Source organism: Onychostoma macrolepis, chromosome 08 (genome assembly GCF_012432095.1).
Source record: "Onychostoma macrolepis isolate SWU-2019 chromosome 08, ASM1243209v1, whole genome shotgun sequence".
NCBI lineage: Eukaryota > Metazoa > Chordata > Actinopteri > Cypriniformes > Cyprinidae > Onychostoma > Onychostoma macrolepis.
In genome coordinates, this window is record NC_081162.1 from 23182332 (window position 1) to 23193072 (window position 10741).

The following is a 10741-nucleotide window of genomic DNA, read 5'->3' on the forward strand; positions in this document are numbered from 1 at the left end:
TTAAAGCTGTCAGTTTCAGCACTCCTCCAGCCCTCTGGGTATTGATTAGGTTCTGGCACACATAATGGTTACAGGGATTAAGGAGATGATGCCCAGATATGATATATTGCTTGCACCTCATGCATGCATGCATGATCACATGATCTCAGAAGTGCCGTCACTGCATGTTGTTTATCTAAGCATGGAGATTTTTTCCCTCGCAGGGATTATATCAGCGTAGATAATAGACTCTAAAAGAGCTCAGATGTTTAGTTAATATCTTCAAACTATTTGCTCTCAGGGGACATTGTTTACTATGAAAATGGCATTTCTGCTTATCCGAGGCAGAAATCTTTAGCATATAAAATATAGAGCATTGTAATGTTTAATTTGGATTTCATAATCTGAAAATTATGCTCTTGATAATAAGAAGCCGACTTTTAGGCTGACCTGTGTTTTTTTTGGTTGTTAAAATACTTTCTTGTATCCCAGGTCAATGTGCACTGAGTACTATATAAGTAAGCCATTCATAGACTGATTTCTTGAAGTAGTTGACTACAAAATCACCCAGAAATCCCTAGTAACCACAAAACGACATGGTAGCCATATCTCAGCACCAGAATGTAATAAACACCAGCAACCATGTTTAACACCATAGCAACTCACCATAGATGCTTCAGGAACAATGTATAAATAACATTTTTAGAATGTTATTAAAGACCACATAACTTCCAATGAACATTCTAGGTTACAGACATTGTTTGTAGAAAACATGCTGAATGTCTTTACAGAAACAAGATTGTGTTGTTGCAAGGTACAAGTCAAGCAGAAAAAGACAATATTCTGCTGGTTTACATACCTCTTGAGTTTTTGACCGGCAGAGCATGGAAAAAAGCCACACATTCCAGCTTTCTACATCTATGTCTGACGTGTTTTACATGGCGTGAGAATGTGAAAAAGCCACACAAAATTCAATCTGAGCGGTCAGACTGAAACAGATTTCCAGAAATTTCGATTTGAATAGAATTTCAAACCACATATGAATGTAATTTTTTTGCTGTTCACACTGTCTAAATTTGATTGGATTCCAATTGACCCTTTGCAAAGACCCGCCCCCCTTCGCTACTTTTGCTACGTCCGGCAAGCCATGGCGCTTCAGTGCCACACATCATGATCTCCCGCTGTGAAAAATACATTGTGGAGCAAAGAGGAAACTGACAATGCACTGACAGACAAGACAGAGCAGGTTACTTTTGGTATGAAACAAAATCTCAGCTTTAAAATTTGGTTATTTTTGTACAGGGGTTTTGGTACATTTTGAGGCTCTTTAATGTGTCGTGACAGATTGCTGTAGCACCTCAGTTCAAGCGTCGCGTGAACCAATCATCTCTCCCTCTTTACTAGCTATAGCATGAAATAAACATGAATGAACATCAGAAGGTATCTTGTTTCAACCATGGAAAGATCAATACACCATTTTTCAAGTTCAGGACCACCAACGTTAATCTACTCTCCTTTTTGGCTTGTTTGTTGGACAAAAATGGTGGATTCTGCATTATGATTGGTCAGACTGAATGTCAGTCGAACTCCCCACAAAGAGTCAAATGGATATGCACAAAAATCGGATATGGAACAAGGCCAAAAAGATCAGATTGCATGTAGTTTGTGCTGTTCACACTGCAGAAAATTTGGGGGTTTGGGTCACATTTTCTTGCAGTGTGAACGTAGCCTATGAGTAGCCTACCACTAACCACTCGAATTTCATTCAGATCTGAGTGCTTATTTCTGCTAGCTTTATTCTAATTGAAAAGGAAATCATTGAAAATGTAAGTTGAAAACAATTTTGATTAAGCATCAGCAGCGATCAGTTGTTTGTTTGTCTTTGTCATACGAGGTCGGTTTTGCTGCATACACAATGACCTGTTTCCAAATGCTCTGTGACATTTCGTTGCTTTTGCAGTGTGCATGAGTCGTGAACAAAAGCACAGCACACAGCAGATGAAGGGTAAAGGAAGGTACAAACACAGGCGATTTCCTCAGGAAACACTCCACCAGAAGCGAGCATCTCAGAAATTCTCTTTTCTCTCCAGTGATAAAGGCACGTCTATTTGAGGCTAATTAAATGCAGGCTAGTGGCTCAATCTTGCTTCTGAGCACTGCATGCAGAGGGTTTGTTTCAGAGCGGTGAGATGGAAATTGCATCTTTATCTTGTCGTTGCAGTGAGCTGTAAAGGGCTCTGTTCATCCAACCACACATTACACTGTGGATACAGGACTCAAGGAATCCCGAGCCCTTGAGGGGAGGTACCTGTTAGCGTGTGAAAACGAGGAGGATGCATGTTTGCGTGTAAGTGAGAGCAAACGAGTGGGCGGCTCGTGAGGTTGAATACAAGTAACGTTTGTTTGCGAAAAGGCCTTGTGAACTCTCCTTTGATGAATCGAGATGTTCCTTGCGGCGACTGCGTACTTATAATAATTGCTCTTCTTTCAAATAAAAAAGCCCAGCATATGCGAGATACAGTACTTTGATCTAAGCTATTAAACAAATGAAAGAAATGAGCTGGAAAAAAGATAAGATAAACAACAGTAGTGTATGATGATGAGGATGGAGCAGGCAGAGCACAGCTGCTCAGTGGTGGATCTCTGAAGTGCTGTTGCCATGGAGGAGCTGTTTCTAATGCAGTGCTAGATTCATGAGTCATGCTCGGCTCTGGTATATGTTTAAGGAGTTGAAAGGGGTCAAATCATGAGAAACTGAAATTACTTTTTACAAGTTTGATGTTCTGTGAAAGCATATTGGTACTTTCAGAACTCAAAACCTGCTCCACAAAGACTGTTCTGCAAGAGAACCTTGTTCTGGGTTTCGTGTGGTGTAGTTTTTCAGATTTTTGGCATTACAGAAATATATACACTGTTAGACATTTCTGTAATTTCTACAGTTATTTACTGCATATCACCCAGTATAATACTGCAAATTCCCTTTACAGTAAATAACTGTAATACCATTTGCATCATGGGAATTTTCTGTGATGTCAGACCCCACATACAGAGACTTACTGTATTTTTAAAAAAAGGCTGTATACTACTGTATTTTCTGTAACGGCCTCTTTGGCACCATTTTATTGAGGTTGTTTTATTTTCCTCATTTCTTACATTTGGATTGACACAATTTGCCCTACAATGCCGCAACAGCTTGTAATGATTTGTCCTTCATGTCAGAAACAGCGCAAGCGCTTGGAGTACATCTGTACATCAGAAATATAGCGGGACATTTACTGTCCGCATCCACTGCAGATAGTAATGGGTTCTATATTGTTTTTTTGCGGTTACAAACTTTACTATGGTAAACTGCGCTGTCGTTTCAAACGACTTTTGTCAGCTTATTGAATTAAGTTACCGAATTAAAATTATTTTTAACAAGCAACGCTTATCTTATATTAACATTAGGTTTACTAATGTGAAATTTTGTTCAGGTGTTAGTAGTTAATGGCCAGTATTGAGAAAATAAAATTGTATGTTAGCTAGTTTAAACAAGTTTTATGGCTAGCTGCCATTGTAGTTTTAGAATTAATTTATTATAGTTTTTAATGGAATTTAAGATTTACTGCATTTTTTTTTTTTTTGTATTTATGTTTTAAAGGCAACTGCAATGAAGCATCAAGAAAGACATGAGCAGGCCAGCCACCCTGAGACTGATAATTCATGGTAAGAGAACAACTATGGTTTTGAGAGATTTGTGTATTCTATATGAGGTTTGCTTTTTAAAAGTGTGCCATTTCTACTTGTTTTTCAGAGAAGACATTTCTGTCACTAACAAAGTGGATGGTGAGCAAAGGTGGTGGCCACGTTTTGGAGCAGCACCTGGGTTTTGCAGATGGCTATGTATTCTTTGGCTGCTTGTCTTTTTTCCCCAATTATGTTTCTGTTGCCTAAAGATTCTTTGTGAGGATGAATCCAGATGATACAACATAATGCACTGCAAAACATCCTATGACAGGACAAATGGTGAAGATGCATTGGAAGACCGTATTTTTAAGAGTTGTACATGCAATGTTTTAAATAAAGTATTTGATATTTTGTAATTATTGTGTCTGTTTTAATTGAATGCCAGTAGTACCTATGAATTCTATATAAAAATGATAAAATCTAATAAAATCTATATTAAAATGAATGAATTACAGTAGTATACTGATGAATTGGATTTAATTACAGTAATTTACTGTAAAACAGTACAGTTTGCAACTGTAAATTAAATACAGTTTGCTACTGTGAATCTTAATTACAGTAACTTACTGGCAACAGTGTTCAGTGATCAGATTATTCTACCTAAACACAAGAAGAATTAATAAGTAAGGTTACAAAAACCTTTAAAAACTATGTAGAGACATAGTACCATACATTTTTTTTTAACAATTCAAAATTGTTTAAAATTGTTTTAAAGTGCTAGAAAAATAAAATACAAAAGATTTCTCCTTCAAATAAATGTTTCTTTTGAACTTTATATTCATCAACAAATACTAAAATAAAATGTATCACACAAAGATATTTGTGTAATAATACGAATTTGATAATAATAAGAAATGTTTTTTGAGCAGCAAATCAGCATATTAGAATGATTTCTAAAGGATCATGTAACACTGAAGACTGGAATAATGATGCTGAAAATTCAGCTTTCAAATAGAAAACAGTTATTTTAAATTGTAACAATGTTTCACAATATTACAGTTTTTACAGTATTTTTGATCAAATAAATGCAGCCTTAGTGAACACAAGAGACCTATAGTTTTGTATATATTAAATAAATAGATTTAAGACTCCTGAACTTTTGATTTGACTTCCATTTGAGGGGTTCTGGGCATAATGAGGGTTTGTTTCCCCCCCAAAAAATGTAATTAAAAACAAATAAAAATAACATTAAACAAAAAAAGAATTTTTTTTTAGAAAATTACATTTATTATATAAGGCATTTCTTTTGCATTGCTTAGTTCCAGAATTAGTCGGATCACAATGCAACACAATTTAAGTAAACCATATTAAACAAATAAGCAAGTTAGTTAATATCAGTATGAATACCAGCTTGTCTAAATAACATTCAGGTTAATGGCTCAGACATCTGAAGGGAACTTTATCGCCCCCTTGAGTATTGAAAGTTGCTGCCTCTGCCTTCACATACCAGCGTAACGCAAGACTCTCAGTTACGCCAGGTGTGCCATCAACTCCCAAATCACACAGAACCTTTCCATCTTTATGACTGTCCTCAAACATAAGGCCTTTTTGCTCCGCTCACATAATTAAGATGAGATTTATCTCTGTAGCAACACCACTTTCTAAATGAGTTTCTGACATTTTCCTGACATTTTGCTTCCTCAAGTGGCCAAAACTCAAAATCCCCACCCTGCAAAACACAGCTGTGCCAATTCCCCTCGCTGCGGCAGTGCAATGGAGAGATGTCAGCTTGATAGACATTCACAGACTCAATTATACCATATTGATCTCCAAGGCTAAGAGGTTTAAACAACATAGACTAGCCTCAAACGGCTAATAGCCTATGTCACTGTCAGCAAACATGACAATCTATCCACACACACACACTTGGTTTTACAGTAACAGCTTGCTTCAAAAGCAAACTTGGCTGCAGTTACAGACAATTGGCGGTGGAAAGTTATGCAAATCCATCTCATTTTGGCCAATTGCAGGTTCCTATGGCTATTATAACTGCTAATGCGTGCACACCTGTGCCTATCTTGAGTAAATAAGTGCAGAGCTGGGAGTGGCATTATGGTTGACGGAGGAATTTGCCGTGCACCACTGAACCACAGCTGCTGCCCTCCTCCACATGTGTTTACACTGCCTTAGTTTGATTAACAACTAGTGATCCAGAACGCCTTATGTCTGACTCTGAGAAGTTACTTTCATTCTTAGTTTACTCAGCGGTGAAGACTAAACAAACCAAGGAGGTTACATTTGGGCAAGAAAACAGCACTTGCAGTTGTAGTCTGCACTCTGGAGCTGTCGAGCGTCAAGTGTTCCAAGCTAACAAAAATCTTCTAAGAACGTTTTGCTAACGCTCCAATCGAAGGCTGGAATACACAACATGACTTTTAAAATCTGAACATATTTTAAAATGCTAGGCATTATGCACTTACCGACTTTGTCACAGAGGAAAAACTGGCCATCAAAACGACTGAGGATCACAATCTTTAAAGTCAGTCTTTAAAGTTGTTCAAATCACAACAAACTTGCACTTTATTGCTAAGAAATGCATGACAAATAAAACCAATATGTGTTCTAAATTCAGCTCAAAATATCAAACATGTTTGATATTTTCCAACTGTATGGATTCTTAGTCTGAAGCTAAAAAATCTGTGTCTGTGACCAAAATACACTATGCAATTTTCTATGAAACCTGTCAGCTCAAATCTGCAGACTTGCAATGACTTTTAATAACTAGCATCAACTTCTGTAAATCAGACTATAAATCAGTTTTTTTCAACAGGGTTGCATTGTAAAGTTCATTCATTATGAAACAAGTTCACTTCAGTGACAGGCAGCTCTACTGTCTTTATTCAGATTTAGTTAGGTCAGTGTTATATAACACTGGAAGAATGTTTGTTCATAACCGGTGTTGGGGAAAGTTACTTTTTAAAGTTATGCATTACAATATTGTTACTCCTTAAAAAGTAACTAATTGGGTTACTTAGTTACTTTTTATGGAAAGTAATGCATTACATTAATTTTGCATTAATTTTATCATCTGGGCTGGGCTTGCTTGTTTGTTTTTAATATACATTTTTTATTTTTGGCAAATGTAAAAGCCCTTTCACTCCAAAAGTGAAATGAATGAAAAGGTTGAAATGTAAGTTCATGTCTGAACAGTAGAGGTTGAAGCTCAAACAAACCTTTTAGCTGTGCTGCCATTCTGGATTGCAATTTTTTTTTTTGCTTATTAGCATGGTTGGATTGGATTATCAAATGTCAGCAGCAAAGACATTTTTCAAGTTTTTATTCGTTTTGAGGAATACTGAATCTGTTTTTGTGCAAGTGAGATGAGTAAATGCATGTTCACATTAGAACTAGTAACATCATGTTTACACAGTGACAGCGCACAACGCCTTGGCACTACTCCTGATTTCTCTCAACATGGGGACAAAAGAGCTGTCAGTCAATAAATGTAACTGGCATTACTTATTTGAATAAGTATCTCAGATTTTTCCTCGTAAATTAAAAAGTAAAGAGTTACTTTACTAATTACTTGAAAAAAGTAATCTGATTACGCAGCTCCCGTTACCTCTATGCATCACCCCCAGCACTGTTCATAACTTAGAGAGAAGCTAACTACAATGTTAGCCAATGTTCTGCTTGGTTGTTGTGGCTGTATGTTGTATAACACAAATTTTGTTCATTTTCTTTGTGGAGGGTATTTTTATTACCTCTGGTTTGTTTCCATGGCAAAATCATGTCCACTCAGGCCCTGGGGCTGAAATATATTTCAGAATACATATAGAATCTAATCAGGTGGCTGTGACCTTCTGAAATAAGGACGCACAAGTACATAAACTATAACTTATTGGGTCCATAATTTAGCTGATGTCCGTCTCTTTGGCTCTCTCTGCTGTAGTGGGAGGTGAAGTGTTAGATTCACATTTGATGATGTATGTAAACTGTATGTGTGTGTGTGTGTGTGTGCCCTGCAGCCAGCTGCCCGATCCGCTGTGTACAAACGCACAGATATTTCACACAGCACGCCGTAATGAATCGATGCAACTCTGTGATTTTTTTTCTGCAAAGCCTGCTCTTTTTGCTGTCTTGTTTATGCTTGCCTGATTTTAATCATACATCTTGTTTTATATTCACTCTCATTGGAGGCTGTTTTGCAAAGCGTTTTTACACTTTGATCCTACCCGAGTCGATGCTCCCTCCAGAATAACAATGAAGATGTATGTATTTACAAATTAAAGATTTCTTGTCAGGGATATTTGTATTTTTTTTTAAAGTATATAAAAATCTCTTTACACACAGTGTCTGCTTACTGTCTTTTATTCAATTTACCCAGTCAAACATGGCAAAAACTCTCTTTTCAATTATTGTGACAAATTATTATCAGAACAGAAGTCTCGTTTTATCTCGGTCTCTGTGGCTGCAGCAGGACTGACATCAAAACGAAAAACAGGAGAAAAAGAGAAAAATAATCGAGCCGCGAAGTACAATCCAATTTGGCATACCAGCACAAAGATGGCCAAGTGCCCTGGAGAAGACAAATAATATTAAACACAGCGTCAGTATTTCCAGGAAAATGCATTTTGAGAGATGTCCTGAGGCAATGCAGCCCTGTTATTGCACTAAAGTGAAGTTAGGATGCCAAAAGTATGCTGGCTGTTTTGCAAGGGTAAACTATAAGGCAGGAAAAGAACACTTACTTCTCACTGACTCATTCTAATATCACTGAGGACTTCAAATGTTCCTGGTCTTATTGTGTATAATTAATCAATGCACATTATACCAAAGATAAATATATTTGTTTACATAATCAAAATGTAATCATGTGCACATTTTTGGCACGGCATATAGGCCAAACAAGTATATTTCATCATTGTTTTGGATAGAAGCATCTGCCAAATACTGTATGATTTCATTTACACAAACTGACATTACATCCATGCTGTACATTTTAGCAATTCTTGCATTAATGGGTATATGACCTATGACTTTAGTGGTGTTAGTGGTATTTTGAAAACAAAATAAAAAAATCGGAAGTTGAGAAAACTGGAAAACAGTTTCAGAAATATTTGAGTATTTTCATGGTTATTTTATGGTTGTTTCAGGTGAGGTTTCTTCATAGTATAACTTGTGCATCGGTTTGTTGAGCTCTGATAAAGTTGTATAGAGTTACTTGTATACACCAAGACAAGTTATATAAGTATATACTTATCAAAATGGAAGAAACTTCCAGAACACTAATCACCCTAATGGTGACTAAAACACAACATTTGCTGTTAAATATAATCAAGAAAACTACATGAAGCTAAAACATATATTCATTCTGAATAAGAAATATTTGTCATTATATATCCATATACTTTTTCCACATTCAATAGTTCAATCAATCTTTAAAACGGAGTTTGTCTAACAAAATGGATGTTAGTTGCTGTTTGATTTAAAGCAATAATAAATAATAGGTCATTCCAATAATAGCAAATAATGGCAGATCTGAAAAGAAGTGTGACCACTGGGACAATTGAGATGGTGTGAAAGGTAATCTTGACCTTCAATCTCCAAATCCAAACTTACATCCAGGTCAATAAATAACCAACAAATAAGATGAAGTCTCATCCTACATTTGCTTCTCATAGAATATCCTGTTTCACTTGGACGTGCATCATATTATTGAAGTAAAATGAGATTTGAATGCCATTTCATATACTTTAATGCAGGTTTGTGCTTGTTTACTGTTGTGGCTGCATGGGTGCTTTCTGAAATATGACTTGATATGCATCACAGGCCTTCCTTCTCATTCAGAAAAAGCATGTTTACATAAATACAGAGAAAATACAAAATTGATTTTCATATGCTACTAATTGCAGTTAAAAAATGTATATTTAAAATTTCATGAAGGCGTCAGAAAATGACTACACGCATATGTAGGAAGTGTCCTAAGGGCCTGGCTGTAGGCGGATGTCGGGTCTCATTCTCTGCTCCAGTACATGAGCATCACTATGAGAGTGTGTTTTCCGAGTGAATGCTCAGGGTGAGGTGGGTGAGGAGCAGATTTCTAACACTCACATGCTTATGGGCCAGCAGCTTCTTACAGGGGTCAGCTGTAATTTTTATGGGGTTCCTTCCTCTTTATATGTCTCTTTCTTCATCCAAATAAACAACCAGGAGCTGTGGTTTTCTCTAAGGAGAGAATTCACTAAAAATGAACTACACCAACTTATAGCATTGTTTATTGGCATACATTGTTTGCAAGGTTTTAGCACACAATTCAAAGAAATTATGCCAACCTTTTGCTGGATTCACAAACATTCTTATGAATAAACAACTGTATTCTTCTTTTTTTCAGCTAAACCCAAAAAAGTTAAGTTAATATTTTGTATTTCTAAGAAGATTTCTTATCTTTTTTGTTTTTCCAAATGATGAATTCAAATTCTTGAAGAAAATAAGAGATTGTAATTCATTAAAACTAAAACAGAAACTAAAATTTAAAACTTAAAAAAAGAAAATATAAAATGAAAATGGAAAACAAAAATAAAACTGATAAAACATTTTATTACATTATTTTACTACATTTTATTACTATTCTGTGTTTTTGCATACCTGTAGGCGTAGGGTTATCAACAGGAACTCTACCTATAAAGAAAATGATGTTCCTAAGAACAATTGTTTTTTTTTGCATTAATTGCAGTTAGGAACATTCTTGAAAACATTTCCCTTTGATTTCCGCCCTTCAGCTGGAACGGGCACAAGAAAGAAAGGCCACACTCATGATTGCCTGTTTTTCCACAGGTGGTAATAATATAACATTAATCGCACCAAGTAAACAGCACTGAATTTTGTAAACAAGACACAATCTATAATGAAACTAATTTACATAGAAAGGAGATGTGTTTGCACAATATGCTATGGATTTAGTAGCTAATTTTCTAGGCTAAACTAGATTGTGGGTGGTTTGTAAAGAAGACTCAGACTTCTGCATTGAAATACTGTGTTTAGTGAATGTTTAGCGAATTCACTCCTGAGAGTTCATCAGGGTTTTTTTTATGTG